Here is a 17,225-nt window from a genome sequence, read left to right as displayed (position 1 = left end):
TCACCTGACCAGGGAATTTAGTATACACTGGACTGATTTGGGTCACCAAATAATGAGCAGTATAGGCCCTGGATCCCATCCTGTTGCCTGCCAGAGCAGGAAAGCTAATTCATGGCCCTACCTACTACTGAATATAGCACTGAGTCCTGACTACTTGGTAAATCTGACCAGAGAATCCATGTAAACACAGAGTCCATCCTATAGCTCACTTGGGTAGGAAACCAAATCAGCAGTCCTATCCAACTTTTTCAGCCATTGGCACAACTCTTATCCCCATTCTCAGAGCTCAAATAGTTGGGTAGCCTCAAAATAGATCATAGTCGCAGTACTCACTTGCTCAAAGACATTATCAGCAGTAACACCCAGAAGCACAAGTGGAGCTGACAGGTGAAAAACTCTGTCAAAGCAAACCTGTAATGTCTAGAAGAGGAGCTTGATTACTCAAATGTGCAGATACAAATATAAAGTCAAGGATCATAAAAATATCAGGTAATTATAAGACCACAAAAATAAACTAATAAAGCTCCAATAACTGACCATAAAGAGATGCAAATCAACAAACTATCAGACAAAAAATTCAGAATGATATTCTTAAGGAAGTTTAACAAACTACAAGAAACACAGACAGACAATAAAACAAAATTAGAAAAAATAATGCATCAACAAAATGAAAAGTTTGACAAGAAAACAGTAACCATCAGAAAATCAAACTGAAATCCTATAGTTGAAAAATACAATAACTGAATTGAAAAATAGAATTTCAAAGTTTCAAAACTCTACTTTCTTTCAGAAGAAGAGTTGACTATACAGAAGAACGAATCAGCAACCTGGAAGATACAACATTGGAAATTATCTAGTCAGAGAAACAAAACTAAACAAAAAAAGAATGAAAAGAGTGAAGAAAGCCTGTGGGAATTATGGACCACAATGAAATGAAGAGAAACAATATTTGCATTATGGGAATTCCAGAAGAAGAAGAAGAGAAAGGGACAGAAAGTATATTTAAAATAACAATGGACAGAAAAACTTCCCAAACCTGAGGAGAGAAATGGATATCCAAATCTATGAGGACCAAGGGACCCCAAAAAGTTTGAACCTGAGTCCAGGGCTACACTGAGACACACTATAATTAAATTGTCAAAAGTCAGAAACAGAAAGAATTTTAAGAGCAGCAAGAGAAAAAAGTTAAGTTACATAGAAGGCTACATACATAAGACTACTGGAGGATTTCTCATCAGAAACTTTTTAGGCCAGGAAAGAATGGGATGACATATTCAACACACTGAAAGAAGGTAATTGTCAAACAATAATTCTATACCCAGCAAGGCTGTTTTTTAGAAAAGAGTAGGGATAATGATTTTCTTAAACAAACAAACACTGAAGGAGTTCATTTTCACCAGACCTGCCTTACAAAAAATGCTAAAAAGGGAGTTCTATGAGTGTAAGTAAAAGAACACTGATTAGTATCATAAAAACATAAGAAGGTAGTGTAAATCTCACTAGTTATGGTAAATACATAGACATAGTTAGATTCTGCAATATGGTAACAAGAGTGGTTTGTAATCCACTTAAACTTCTAGGTTAAAATTTTTAAAAAAAAGAATGCAGTAAAAACCATAACTACATATATATAGCCATATAACCATAATACCATTACTACTAATCTGTTAATAGTTGCACAATATTAAACTCATGTAAACTGTTAACAGTAATAACATAAAATGTGAGGACGAAGAGAAGTAAAAGTGTAACGTTTATGAGTTCTACTGAAGTTATTATTAGTTTAAAATAGGGTGTTTTAAGTTTAATATATTTTATGTAAGCCTTATAGTAACCACAAGGGAAAAGCCTGCAATAATTACACAAAAGAACACAATAAAGAAGTCAAAGCATACTATACCAAAAGTCATCAAAACACGTTAAAAAAAACAATAACAGCAGGATAATAAATGAGTAACAATGGATCTATAAAATAACCATAAAACAAATAATAAAATGTCAACAGTAATTCCTTATTTATCTATAATTTATTTCAATGTAAACAGATAAAATTCTCCAATTAAAATACACAAGATGTTTGAATGTATAAAAAGCATATCCAACAATATCCTGTCTACAAGATACTCACTTTAGCCTTAAAGATACACACAGACTAAGAGTGAAGGGATGGAAAAAGAATTTCAAATATGGTAACAATAAAAAAATAGACTTTATGATAAAGTGGTCAGAACATCAATAAGATATAATAATTATAAATATTTATGCACCCAACATTAAAGCCCCTAAATATATAAAACAAAAAGTAACAAAGCCAGAAAGAGAAATAAACAGTAATACAATAATAGCTTGGGATTTAATACCCCTCTGTCAACAATGAATAGATCAACCAGACATAAAATCAATAAGGGAAAGAGCAGATTTGAACAACACTATAGACCAAATGGATCTAGCAGATATATACAAAACATTCTAACCAACAAGAGCAGAATACACAGTCTTCTCAAGCTCACATGAAACTTTACAGGATAGATCATATATTAGACCATAAAACGAGTCTTTAAAATTCAAGATATTTGAAATCATTCCAAGTATCTTCTCTGACCACCATGGCATGAAACGAGGAATCAATAAGAGGAAAATTGGAAAATTCACCTTGGAAATTAAACAAGACTGTTCTGAGCAACCAGTGGATCAAGAAATCAAAGGGGAAATAAAAAAAAAATATATTCACAAAGAAAAGGAAACTCAACATACCAGAAGATGCAGGATGCAGCCAAAGCAGTTCTAAGAGGAATGTTTATAGTAATAAACACCTATTTTAAAAAGCAAGGAAAAAAAAACCAAATAAATAGCATAACTCTATGCCCTAAGAAACTAGAAAATGAAGAGCAAACCGATCCCAAAGTTAGTAGAAGAAAGAAAATAATATAGTTTAGAACAGAAATAAATGAAATAGAGTACAAAAAATATTTGAAAAGATTAACCAAATTAATAATCGATTTTTTGAAAAGATAAAAACAAATTTGACAAACCCTCAGCTAACCTAACCAAGGAAAAATAGAAAGGACCCAAATCAACAAAATTATAAATGAAAAAGGACATATTACAACTGTAACACAAAACCTTAAAAGATCATAAGAGGTTATTATGAACAAATATATGCCAACAAACTGAACAACCTAGAAGAAATGGAAAAATTCTTAGAAACATACAATCTCCCAAGACTGTGTAAGGAAGAAATAGAAAGTCTGAATCAGCCAATTATTAGTAAGGATATTAAATAAGTAATTAAAAATCTCCCAACAGAGATAAGCTCAGGACCAGAGGGCTTCACTGGTGAATTTTACCAAACATTTAAAGAAAGATTTACATCAATGCTTCTCAAAAAATCAGAAGAGAGAACACTCCCAAATTATTTCATGATGCCAACATTACCTTGATACCCAAACCAGAAAAGGACACGACTAAAAAAGAAAAATACAGGGGCGCCTGGGTGGCTCAGTCACTTGAGCATCAGACTTCAGCTCAGGTCATGATCTCACGGTTCGTGAATTTGAGTCCCGTATCAGTCTCTGTGCTGACAGCTCAGAGCCTGGATCCTTCTTCAGATTCTGTGTCCCCCTCTCTCTCTACTCCTCCTCTTCTTGCTCTCTGTCTCTCTCTCTTTCTCTCTTTCTCTCAAAAATAATAAACATTAAACATTTTAAAAAATAGAAAAAAGAAAACTATAGCCCAATATCTCTGATCAAAATAGATGCAAAAATTCTCAATAAGATACTAAAAAATTGTTAGGATGTCCCTGGAAGGGGACAGCCATCTCGCCAGCGCACTGGAACAAACTGAAGCTCAACCAATCACCGAGCGCCAGCACAATCCAACGGAAAGCCCCTAGCAGCTTGCCAGAACGAACTGAAGGTCAACCTATCACTGAGCAACAGCAAAACCTGGCAAGAAAGAAAGACCCACCCGAACCTAAACCCGGAACTGCTGCAGCTTAAAAACCCTACCCCACCATACGCGGGTGCAACTTCCCTGACTCCTCTCACTCCCTGAGTCACGGAACCTCACCCAGAACCTTAGTTCCCAATAAAGCCTTAAACTACAAAAAATTCTTTTTGACTCTAACTCCTATCTTTACCCCACCCAACGCCTGACACTAACACAAATAAAATTCAATAGCATATTAAGTCCCAAGTGGGGGAAGATGGTGGCATGGAGGACGCTGGGCTCACCGCATCCTGCTGATCACTTAGATTCCACCCACACCTGCCTAAATAACCCAGAAAACCACCAGAAGACTAGCAGAACGGATTCTCTGGAGCCAATCGCAGACGAGAGGCCCACCCACAGAAGAGGGTAGGAAGGGTGGAGAGGCAGTGCGCGCTACACGGACTGGCGGGAGGGACCCGGGGCAAAGGGGCGGCCTGCCGGCAAAGCAGAGCCCTCGAGTCTGGCTTGCAAAAGCGGAGGGGCCAGACGGAATGTGTTAGTACAGCAAGCAGGACTTAACATCTGGAAAGTTATAAGCTAATAGCTCTGCTCGGAGAGCAGGAGGGCTGGAGGACTACGGGAGGGAGAGTTGTTGATCCCCAGACGACAGAGCTCAGCTTGGCGGGGAACAAAGGCGCTCACAGGCACCATCTCCCTCCCTCATCCCCCAGGCAAAATCCCAAAGGGAACCAGTTCCTGTCAGGGAACTTGCTTGCACTGCGCAAACAACCAACACTGTGCTTCTGCGGATCCATCCCTCCAGCAGCATGTCTGACTCACTCCCAGTGCCGCAGGGCCCCTCCCGAAGCGGATGACCGAAGGAAAAGCGAGGTGAGCCTGCCCCTCCAACCCCTGTGCACCTTGCCGATCCACCCCAGCGATTATGTCAGATCCCCAGCACCAGAAGCAGGGCATTGTGCAAGTAGCCCCCACAGGCTACGCCACCCCACAGTGAATCCCGCCCCTAGGAGAGAGGAAGAGAAGGTACACACCAGTCTGACTGTGGCCCCAGCGGTGGGCTGGGGGCAGACATCAGGTCTGACTGTGGCACCGCCCACCAACGCAAGTTATTCAAGACAGCATAGGGGAAGTGCCCCACAATTTCGAACGACTCTAGGGACTATCCAAAATGACGAAATGGAAGAATTCCTCTCAAAAAAACATCCTGGATATAACGACAGCTAATGAACTGATCAAAAACGATTTAAACAATATAACAGAAAGTGAATTTAGAATAATAGTCATAAAATTAATCACTGGGCTTGAAAACAGTATACAGGACAGCAGAGAATCTAGTGCTACTGAGATCAAGGAACTAAGGAACAGCCAGGAGGAGCTAACAAATGCTATAAATGAGCTGCAAAATAAAATGGAGACAACCACAGCTCAGATTGAAGAGGCAGAGGAGAGAATAGGTGACCTGGAAGATAAAATTATGGAAAAAGATGAAGCTGAGAAAAAGCTAGATAAAAAAATCCAGGAGTATGAGGGGAAAATTAGAGGACTAAGTGATGCAATAAAAAGAAATAATCTACGCATAATTGGTATTCCAGAGGAGGAAGAAAGAGGGAAAAGTGCTGAAGGTGTACTTGAAGAAATAATGGCTGAGAACTTCCCTGATCTGGGGAAGGAAATAGGCACTGAAGTCCAAGAGGCACAGAGAACTCCCTTCAGACGTAACTTGAATCTATCTTCTGCACACATATCATAGTGAAACTGGCAAAATACAAGGATAAAGAGAAAATTCTGAAAGCAGCTAGGGATAAACGTGCTCTAACATATAAAGGGAGACCGACGAGACTCGTGATGGATCTCTACTGGAACTTGGCAGGCCAGAAAGGAATGGCAGGAACTCTTCAATGTGATGAACAGAAAAAATATGCAGCCAAGAATCCTTTATCCCAGCAAATCTGTCATTTAGAATAGAAGGAGAGATAAAGGTCTTCCCAAACAAACAAAAACTGAGGAATTCATCACCACTAAACTAGCCCTACAGGAGATCCTAAGGGGGATCCTGTGAGACAAAGTACCAGAGACATAGCTACAAACATGAAACCTACAGACATCACAATGACTCTAAACTCATATCTTTCTATAATAACACTGAATGCAAATGGACTAAATGCACCAACCAAAAGACATAGGGTATCAGAATGCATAAAAAACCAAGACCAATGAGTCTCTTGTCTACAAGAGACTCATTTTAGACCTGAGGACACCTTCAGATTGAAAGTGAGGGGATGGAGAACTATTTATTATGCTACTGGAAATCCAAAGAGAGCTGGAGTAGCCATACTTATATCAGACAAACTAGACTTTAAATTAAAGGCTGTAACAAGAGATGAAGAAGGGCATTATATGATAATTACAGGGTCTATCCATCAGGAAGAGCTAACAATTATAAATGTCTATGAGACTAATACAGGAGCCACCAAATATATAAAACAATTACTCACAAACATAAGCAACCTTATTGATAAGAATGTGGTAATTGCAGGGGACCTTAACACCCCACTTACAGAAATGGATAGATCATCTAGACACACGGTCAATAAAGAAACAAGGGCCCTGAATGAGACATTGGATCAGATGGACTTGACAGATATATTAGAACTCTGCATCCCAAAGCAACAGAATATACTTTCTTCTCGAGTGCACATGGAACATTCTCCAAGATAGATCACATTCTGGGTCACAAAACAACTCTTCATAAGTATACAAGAATTGAGACCCTACCATGCATACTTTCAGACCACAATGCTATGAAGCTTGAAATCAACCACAGGAAAAAGTCTGGAAAACCTCCAAAAGTATGGAGGTTAAAGAACACCCTACTAAAAATGAGTGGGTCAACCAGGCAATTAGAGAAAAAATTAAAAAATATATGGAAACAAACGAAAATGAAAATACAACAATCCAAATGCTTTGGGATGCAGCGAAGGCAGTCCTTAGAGGAAAATACATTGCAATTCAGGCCTATCTCAAGAAACAAGAAAAATCCCAAATACAAAATCTAACAGAACACCTAAAGGAAATGGAAGCAGAACAGCAAAGACATCCTAAACCCAGCAGAAGAAGAGAAATAATAAAGATCAGAGCAGAAATAAACAATATAGAATCTAAAAAAACTGTAGAGCAGATCAACGAAACCAAGAGTTGGTTTTTTGAAAAAATAAACAAAATTGATAAACCTGTAGCCAAGCTTCTCAAAAAGAAAAGGGAGATGACCCAAATAGATAAAATCATGAATGAAAATGGGATTATTACAACCAATCCCTCAGAGATACAAGCAATTATCAGGGAATACTATGAAAAACCATATGCCAACAAACTGGACAACCTGGAAGAAATGGACAAATCCCTAAACACCCACACACTTCCAAAACTCAATCAGGAGGAAATAGAAAGCTTGAACAGACCCATAACCAGTGAAGAAATTGAATCAGTCATCAAAAATCTCCCAACAAATAAGAGTCCAGGACCAGATGGCTTCCCAGGGGAGTTCTACCAGACGTTTAAAGCAGAGATAATACCTATCCTTCTCAAGCTATTCCAAGAAATAGAAAGGGAAGGAAAACTTCCAGACTCATTCTATGAAGCCAGTATTACTCTGATTCCTAAACCAGACAGAGACCCAGTAAAAAAAGAGAACTACAGGCCAATATCCCTGATGAATATGGATGCAAAAATTCTCAATAAGATACTAGCAAATCAAATTCAACAGCATATAAAAAGAATTATTCACCATGATCAAGTGGGATTCATTCCTGGGATGCAGGGCTGGTTCAACATTCACAAATCAATCAACGTGATACATCACATTAATAAAAGAAAAGATAAGAACCATATGATCCTGTCAATCGATGCAGAAAAAGTATTTGACAAAATTCAGCATCCTTTCTTAATAAAAACACTCAAGAAACTCGGGATAGAAGGAACATACTTAAATATCATAAAAGCCATTTATGAAAAGCCCACAGCTAACACCATCCTCAGTGGGGAAAAACTGAGAGCTTTTTCCCTGAGATCAGGAACACGATAGGGATGTCCACTCTCACTGCTGTTGCTTAACATAGTGTTGGAAGTTCTAGCATCAGCAATCAGACAACAAAAGGAAATCAAAGGCATCAAAATTGGCAAAGATGAAGTTAAGCTTTCACTTTTTGCAGATGACATGATATTATACATGGAAAATCGGACAGACTCCACCAAAAGCCTGCTAGAACTGATTCATGAATTCAGCAAATTTGCAGGATACAAAATCAATGTACAGAAATCAGTTGCATTCTTATACACTAATAATGAAGCAACAGAAAGACAAATAAAGAAACTGATCCCATTCACAATTGCACCAAGAAGCATAAAATACCTAGGAATAAATCTAACCAAAGATGTAAAAGATCTGTATGCTGAAAACTATAGAAAGCTTAGAAAGGAAATTGAAGAAGATATAAAGAAATGGGAAAACATTCCATGCTCATGGGTTGGAAGAATAAATATTGTCAAAATGTCAATACTACCCAAAGCTATCTGCACATTCAATGCAATCCCAATCAAAATTGCACCAGCATTCTTCTCGAAGCTAGAACAAGCAATCCTAAAATTCATATGGAACCACAAAAGGCCCCGAATAGCCAAAGTAATTTTGAAGAAGAAGACCAAATTGGGAGGCATCACAATCCCAGACTTTAGCCTCTACTACAAAGCTGTAATCATCAAGACAGCATGGTATTGGCACAAAAACAGACACATAGACCAATGGAATAGAATAGAAACCCCAGAACTAAACCCACAAAAGTATGGCCAACTGATCTTTGACAAAGCAGGAAAGAATATCCAATGGAAAAGAGACAGTCTCTTTATCAAATGCTGCTGGGAGAACTGGACAGCAACATGCAGAAGGTTGAAACTAGACCACTTTCTCACACCATTCACAAAAATAAATTCAAAATGGATAAATGACCTGAATGTGAGACAGGAAACCATCAAAACCCTAGAGGAGAAAGCAGGAAAAGACCTATTTGACCTCAGCTGTAGCAATTTCTTACTTGACACATCCCCAAAGGCAAGGGAATTAAAAGCAAAAATGAACTATTGGGACCTCATGAAGATAAAAATCTTCTGCACAGCAAAAGAAACAATAAATAAAACTAAAAGGCAACCAACAGAATGGGAAAAGCTATTTGCAAATGACATATCGGACAAAGGGCTAGTATCCAAAACCTATAAAGAGCTCACCAAACTCCATACCTGAAAAACAAATAATCCAGTGAAGAAATGGGCAGAAAACATGAATAGACACTTCTCTAGAGAAGACATCCGGATGGCCAACAGGCACACGAAAAGATGTTCAACGTCGCTCGTCATCAGGGAAATACAAATCAAAACCACACTCAGATAACACCTCACGCCAGTCAGAGTGGCCAAAAATGAACAAATCAGGAGACTAGATGCTGGAGAAGATGTGGAGAAACAGGAACCCTCTTGCACTGTTGGTGGGAATGCAAACTGGTGCAGCCACTCTGGAAAACAGTGTGGAGGTTCCTCAAAAAATTAAAAAATAGACCTACCCTATGACCCAGAAGTAGCACTACAAGGAATTTACCCAAGGGATACAGGAGTACTGATGCATAGGGGCACTTGTACCCCAATGTTTATGGCAGTACTCTCAACAATAGCTAAATTATGGAAAGAGCCTAAATGTCCATCAACTGATGAATGGATAAAGAAATTGTGGTTTATATACACAATGGAATACTACATGGCAGTGAGAAAGAATGAAATATGGCCATTTGTAGCAATGTGGACGGAACCGGCGAGTGTTATGCTAAGTGAAATAAGCCATACAGAGAGAGACAGATACCATATGTTTTCACTCTTATGTGGATCCTGAGAAACTTAACAGGAACCCTTGCGGGAGGGGAAGGAAAAAAAAAGAGAGAGAGAGAGGTTAGAGTGGGAGAGAACCAAAGCATAAGAGACTTAAAAACTGAAAACAAACTGAGGGCTGATGGGGGGTGGGAGGGAGGGGAGGGTGGGTGATGGGTAATGAGGAGGGCACCTTTTGGCACGAGCACTGGGTGTTGTAGGAAACCAATGTGACAATAAATTTCATATATTAAAAACTAACTAACTAACTAACTAAATAAATAATAAATAAAGTCCCAAGTGGGATTTATCCCTGGGATGCAAGGATGATTCAACATGTGCAAATCAATCAATGTGATATGTCACAATAATGACATGAAAGAAAATAATCATATAATCATTTTAATAGATGCAAAAAAAGCAGTTGATAAAATTAAAAATCAATCCATGATAAAACTTCTTAAAAAATTAGGTAAAGAAGGAACATATCTCAACATAATAAAGGCCACATAGGACAAGCTACAGTTAACATCATACTGAGTGGTGAGAGGCTGAAAGCTTTTCCTCTAACATCAGGAACAAGAAAAGGGTGTTCACTTTCACCCCTCCTATTCAGGATAGTACTACAAGTCCTAGCTAAAGCAGACAGGAAATGAAAACATATGAAAAGTATCACAACTGGAAAGGAAGAAGTAAATTTGTCTCTATTTGCAGACAACATGGTTTTATGTATACAAAATCCTAAAGACTCAACTACAATACTGTTAGATCTAATCAATGAAATTAGTAAAATTGCAAGACACAATATTAACATATAAAAATTCAGTAGCATTCCTATATGCCAACACTGAAATTTCTTAGAAATAAAAAATGGATCCTGTTTACAATAGCATCAAAAACAATAAAGTAGGAATAAACTTAACTAAAGAAGTGAAAGAGCTCTACTTTAAAAACTCTAGGACATTGATGAAAGAAATCAAGTAAGATATAAATAAATGGTAAGACATCCCATGTTCATAGATTGGACAAATTAATATTGTGAAAATTTCAGTGCTACCATCTATAAGTAAGGCCATCTATAGATTCAATGAAATCCCTATCAAAATTCCAATGCATTTATTACAGAAGTAGAGCAAACAATCCTAAAATTTATATGGAACCACAAAAGATTCCAAATAGCCAAAAAATCCTGAGAAAGAAAAACAAAGAAGGAGGCATCACTCTTCCTGATTTCAAGCGATAGCATATAATGCTACAGTCATCAAAACAGTATGATATTGGCGTAAAAACAGACAAATAAACCAATGGAACAAACCCAAGCATATGTGGTCAACTAATATTTGACAAGAAAGCCAGGAATACTCATTGGGGAAAAGATGGTCTCTTCAATAAATAGTGGGATAACTGGATATTCATATGTAAACGAATAAAAGCAGGACTGTATCTTACACCACTCACAAAAATTAACTCAAAATGGATTAGACCTACATGTAAGACCTGAAGACATGAAACTCCTTGAGTAAAACATAGGAATAAAGCTCCTTGACATGGGTCTTGGCAATGACTTTTTGGTTATGACACCTAAAGCAAAAGCAACAAAATAAAAATTAACAAATGGGACTGCATCAACTAAAAAAGCTTCTGCATAGTGAAAGAAACCATCAACAAAGTGAGAAGACAACCTACAGAATAGAAAAAAAAATTGCAAACTGGTGATCTCACAAGGGATTAATATCTAAAACCTATAAAGAACCCATACAATTCAATAGCAAAAACACCCATATAATCCAATTAAAACTGGGAAAAGGATCTGACTAGACCTTTCTGCAAAGAAGATATATGCAAGGCCAACAGGTACATAAAAAGATGCTAAACATCAGTAGTATTAAGGCAATGCAAATTAGAACCAAAATAAAATATCATTTCATGCCTGTTAGAATGGCCATCATCAAAAAGACAAGAGATTAGAAATGCTGGTAGTGATGCACAGAAAAGAAAACCCTTGCACAGTTAGGATTGTAATTTGGTACAGCCACTATGAAAAACAGTAAGGAGCATCCTCAAAAATTTTTTTAAATATATAACTATCATATGATCCAGCAGTTCCACTTCTGGAAATATAACCAAAGGAAGTGAAAACACTACCTCAAAAATAAATCAGCACGCCCATATTCATAGGAGCATTATTTACAATAGCTAAGACATGGAAACAACCTAAAGTGTCCATCAGTGCATGAGCATATCAAGAAAGTTGTGGTATATACATACAATGAACTATTATTCAGCCATAAACAATGAGGAAATCCTACCATTTGCAACAACATGGATAAACCTTGAAGGTATTTTCTAAGTGAAAGTCAGAGAAAGACATGGTCCCACTTTTATGTGGAATGTAACAACAAAAACAAACATACAAAAAAAGCCTCATAGAGAAAGAGTTCAGAGGCAGAGGGTGGGGGAAGGGGGAATTGGAGGAAAATGTGAAAAGGTACAAACTTAGATTTGTAAGGTAATATAGGATACAATGATGACTGTAGCTAATATTGCTTTATAACACATAGGAACGTTGATGAGAATAATTCCTAAGAGTTCTCATCATAGGTGAAATTTCTTTCCTCTTTCTTTCTTTCTTTCTTTCTTTCTTTCTTTCTTTCTTTCTTCCTTCCTTCCTTCCTTCCTTCCTTCCTTCCTTCCTTCCTTCCTTCCTTCCTTCTTTCTCTTTCTTTCTTTCTTTCTTTCTTTCTTTCTTTCTTTCTTTCTTTCTTTCTTTCTGTACCTGTAAGAGTAGATAGATGTTAGCTGAACCCATTGTGTTAATCATTTCACAATATATGTAAACTAAACAGTCATATTGTACCTCTTAAGTTTATACAGTGATATATGTCAATTATTTCTCAATATAATTGGAAAACAGAGAAAAAGATAAAATGGAATGCTTAAAACATGTTTACATATGCCAAAAGAAGTCAGAAAAAGTGAAAAAGTAACAGAAAACAGATGAGATGAAGTGCACAAAAAGAGAAAAATGGTAGATCCAAACCCAACTATATCAATAATTACATTAAATATACATGTCGTGACACTATAATCAAAATATAACTATTGACAGATTAGATGGCCAAAGCAAATTTCCACCAATATACTATGTTAATATATGATATAGTTAATTTCAAGAAAGAGACATTAACTATAAAAAGAGAAACAGGATAAAATTTAAAAGATAGAAAAACATATACCAGTTAATTACCACTCTAAAGAAAGCTAGAGTATCTATATTAATACCAGACAAAATGGACTCTGGTCAAAGATAGCCAAGAGATAAAGAGGTATGTTTCTCAAGAGAAGTAGCCAATTCATGAAGGTGTAACAAACCTAATTAATTAGTAACATATAAGAATCCCACAAGTATACACAACTATAACAAAATTTCAAAATATATAAAACAAAAAGTCATAGAACTACAACAAAAGATAGACAAATCGACAGTCATAATTGGAAATTTCAAATCCCCTCTCAGTTTAACAGAAGTAGACAGCAAATCTATCAACCAATATGAACTAATTGACATTTATGTAGCATGACACATTGCAATAGCAAAATACACATTCTTTTCAAACATACATGAATTATTCACTCAAATACACCATATATTGTGGCATAAAAGAAGAGTCAATAAATGTCACAAGGTACAGAGTACATTAGCTGGCTATAACAGAATTAAAAATGGGTAAGGGGCACTAAGGAATCTACTCCTGAAATCGTTGCACTATATGCTAACTAATTTGGATGTAAATTTAAAAAAATACAATAAAATAAAATAGGATTCAATATTTTTAATCCTGAAAATCTACATTTATTGGGATAAAACTATACTTTTAAATAACCCAGCTCTAGAAGAAATCAAACTTGAAATTAGAAAATATTGTGAACTGAGTAACATATCAAAATGCATTGACTGCAGCTAAAGTAGTATACAAGGGGGATTTAAAAAAATTTAATGTTTATTTATTTCTGAAAGAGAGAGAGACAGGGAGCAAGCAAGGGAAGGGCAGCGAGAGAGGGAAAAACAGAATCCGAAGCAGGCTCCAAGCTCTCAGAGGTCAGCACAGAACCTGATGTGGGCAGGCACTCACGGATTGCAAGATCATGACCTGAGCCAAAGTTAGGATGCTTAACTGACTGATTCTCCCAGACACCCTTTCAGGGGGATATTTTTTAACCTAAAATGCTTGTAATAGAAAACAGGAAAGAATGAAAATCTAAGCTACCACAGTAAGAAACAAAACATTCCACATGGGGCGGGGGAAAGCAAGTTATACCCAAATGAAGTAGAAAAAAGAAAATAATAAATTTTAGAGTAAAATCAAGGAAATGGAAAATAGGCAAACAGAAAATTAATAAAATAAAATGCTTGTTTACTAAAAAGATAAATGATTTCATACACTTGATAAGTGCTTAGCCAGAGTTATCAAGTGAAAAAGAGAGAAGATACATTTGCTAACATCAAGAATGAACGAGGAGACAATACTAGAGATCCCATATTAATAAGACATTATGGGGAAATTATAAAAGACATTAGGCCATAAATTCAACAAATTAAATGAAAATAACACATTAATAGAAACAAATTACCAAAACTAACACAAAAGAACATAGAAAAGCTTAAAAGCCACATATGTTTGTAATTACAACCTTCTTTCTAAGACAATTCCAGTTTCATTTAGCTTCACTTGTAATTTGTATGATATAACTTAAGGAACGAATAATACCAATTCTCCCGGAGCTCTTTAGAAAAACAGAGTAGGAGGGCAAACTCCTTAAATCATTTTATGAGGTCAGCATTATTCTGATAATAATACTGGACAAAAATAGGATTAGGAAAAGAAAACTATAGACAAATATCTTTGATGAACATAAATACAAAAATACCTAACACAATTCTAGTAGATAAAATCCAGAAGTATTTCAATGAAGATTTATCTCAGGTTTGCAAGATTAGTTTAGCATTTGAATATCAATCAATATATTTCACTGTATTAGTAAAAGAAAGGAGATAAAATATATGCTTATCCTAATAGATGCAGGAAAACATTCAATAATTTTTTTAACAGTCATTTATGATAAAAAAAAATCTTAGCAAAGTTAGAAGAGAACTTTCTTACCCTGACAAAGAGTACATATAAAAGAATGAGAGGAATCATCATATGTAGTCATGACAGACTGAATATTTCCCTCAGATATTTGCATTAGGTAAGTTTTTCTGATCACTTCTACTGTGTTTATTACTAAAAGTCTTAGTTAATGAAATGAGACAACTAAAGGAAATAAAAGGCACAAAGACTGGATATAAAGAAATAAAACTGTATTCACAGATGACACCATCACACACTTAGAACATCTTGAAGAATTTATACAAGTTTCGAGAAGTCATCACTGAATTCACTAAGGTCACAACGCAGACTATCAGTACACCAAACTTAATTGCACTTCTATATATAGCTAGCAATGAACAGTTTGAATGTGAAATTTTAAAATTTCACTTGTTATGACTTTAATATAATGACATTATTAGGGAAAATTTAATAAAATATGTGCAATATCTGCAAACTAAAAATTTAAAAAGCATTTCTGGAAGAAACTAAGACATCTGAATACAGGAAAGATTTGGGACATTCATGAATTAGAAGGAAAACAATTCCTTTAAGATACCAATTCTCTCTAAATTGGTCTATAATTCTATACAATCTCAATCAGAATCCAGGAAAATCCCACCAAACTGATGGGTAAAACTTGACAAGCTAATTCTGAAATTCATACGAGAAATTTATGTGGAAATGCAAAGACTATAGAATAGCCAAAACAATAGTGACTAAAAACATATGAAGAATCCATACTACTTGGGTAAAGACCTACATTGGTTAAATATTGTACTTAATCGTAACTAACCTCAGCCTTTACCTTCAAAGAAATTAACTCGATGTGGATGTATACCTAAAATAAAAGCTAAATCTTTCAGACAGAATCACGAAGAAAATCTTTGCAACCGTGAGGTTGATAAAGATTTCTTAGATAGGACACCCAAACACACACACATACACACACATAACACAACCATAAAAGAATAAAAAGTCAATTGCACCTCAAAAAAAATTTAAACTCTGATATTTGAAAAGCACCATTAAGAAAATGAGCAAGCAAATTATAGACTGGAAAAATAATATTTGCAACATGTGTAGCTGACAAATTATTTTGTATCAGGAAAGTATAAGGTGATCTTTCAACTCAATTATAAGTGGACAAACAACTCAATATAAAAATGGGTAAAAATTTGATCAGATACTTCACAAGAGAAGATGCACAAATGACCAATCGGCACATGAAAAATGGTCATCAATAGGCACCAAGGAAATGCAAATTAAAACTATAATTAATTACTTCTATACACCTATTAAAATAGCTACAATCAAAAAGGTTAGCAATACCAACTGTTGATGAAGATATGGAATACTGCAACAGGAACTCTCACCTTGCTAGTGGTAGTTTAAAATGATATAACCACTTTGGAAAGCAGTTTGATAGTTTGTTATAAAATTAATCATACTTACTTGTTTTGTTTGTCCAAGAAAAGTAAAGCATATTTCTAGAAAAACACTCATAGTTACATTATCACAGCAACTTTCTTCATAATATTTCAAAACTGGAAACAGTCTAAATGTCAATCCACAGATGAATGTATAAACCATTGTAGTATATCCATTCAAGGGAGTACTATGCAGCAATAAAGAGACTACTGATACAGTTAACACTGTTATGCTGCATGAAAGAATCAAGCAATATAGGCTTACATGCCATAGAATTCCGTTTATATGAAATTCTAAATCAGAAAAAGTCATATATATAGTAACTGAAAGCAGATTAGTGTTTCCCTGGAACTGTGTAGGCTGGTGGGGTGAGGACAATCATGGACTGCAAATAGGCTTAAAGAATCTTACTGGAGTCATGGGAGTGTCCTAGCTCTTGATTTTGATGGAAATTACGCAAATATATAACACTTAATAAACTGTTCACTAAAAATGGGTGCATTTTATTGTATATAAACTATACATCAAAAAAATACACATTGATTGACTGGATCCTACTAAATTTAAAGACTTGTAAACATTTACCAATCAGGGTTAGGAAAATAATTTTGCCTATAAGAAGCAAACCTTGGGGCGCCTGGGTGGCGCAGTCAGTTAAGCGTCCGACTTCAGCCAGGTCATGATCTTGCGGTCCGTGAGTTCGAGCCCCGCGTCGGGCTCTGGGCTGATGGCTCAGAGCCTGGAGCCTGTTTCCGATTCTGTGTCTCCCTCTCTCTCTGCCCCTCC

General features: G+C 36.0%; 2 long non-coding RNA genes across 2 annotated transcripts in view; both read right to left on the bottom strand.

Annotated features, from left to right (window-relative positions):
* LOC121016256 (uncharacterized) overlaps positions 1–17,225 on the bottom strand; it is a 181,470-nt gene that overhangs the window by 29,246 nt on the left and 134,999 nt on the right. The window lies entirely within an intron of this gene.
* LOC121016257 (uncharacterized) overlaps positions 16,917–17,225 on the bottom strand; it is a 557-nt gene continuing 248 nt past the window's right edge. Inside the window, exon 2 of the long non-coding RNA XR_005784182.1 lies at positions 16,917–17,066. This is a non-coding gene — a long non-coding RNA (uncharacterized LOC121016257). The remainder of the gene's footprint in view (positions 17,067–17,225) is intronic.

The sequence above is a fragment of the Herpailurus yagouaroundi genome, unplaced genomic scaffold, assembly GCF_014898765.1.
Source record: "Herpailurus yagouaroundi ecotype Mexico unplaced genomic scaffold, PumYag 210, whole genome shotgun sequence".
NCBI lineage: Eukaryota > Metazoa > Chordata > Mammalia > Carnivora > Felidae > Herpailurus > Herpailurus yagouaroundi.
Note: the sequence above shows the minus strand (reverse complement) of the source record. Positions and strands in the feature narration are given on the sequence as shown.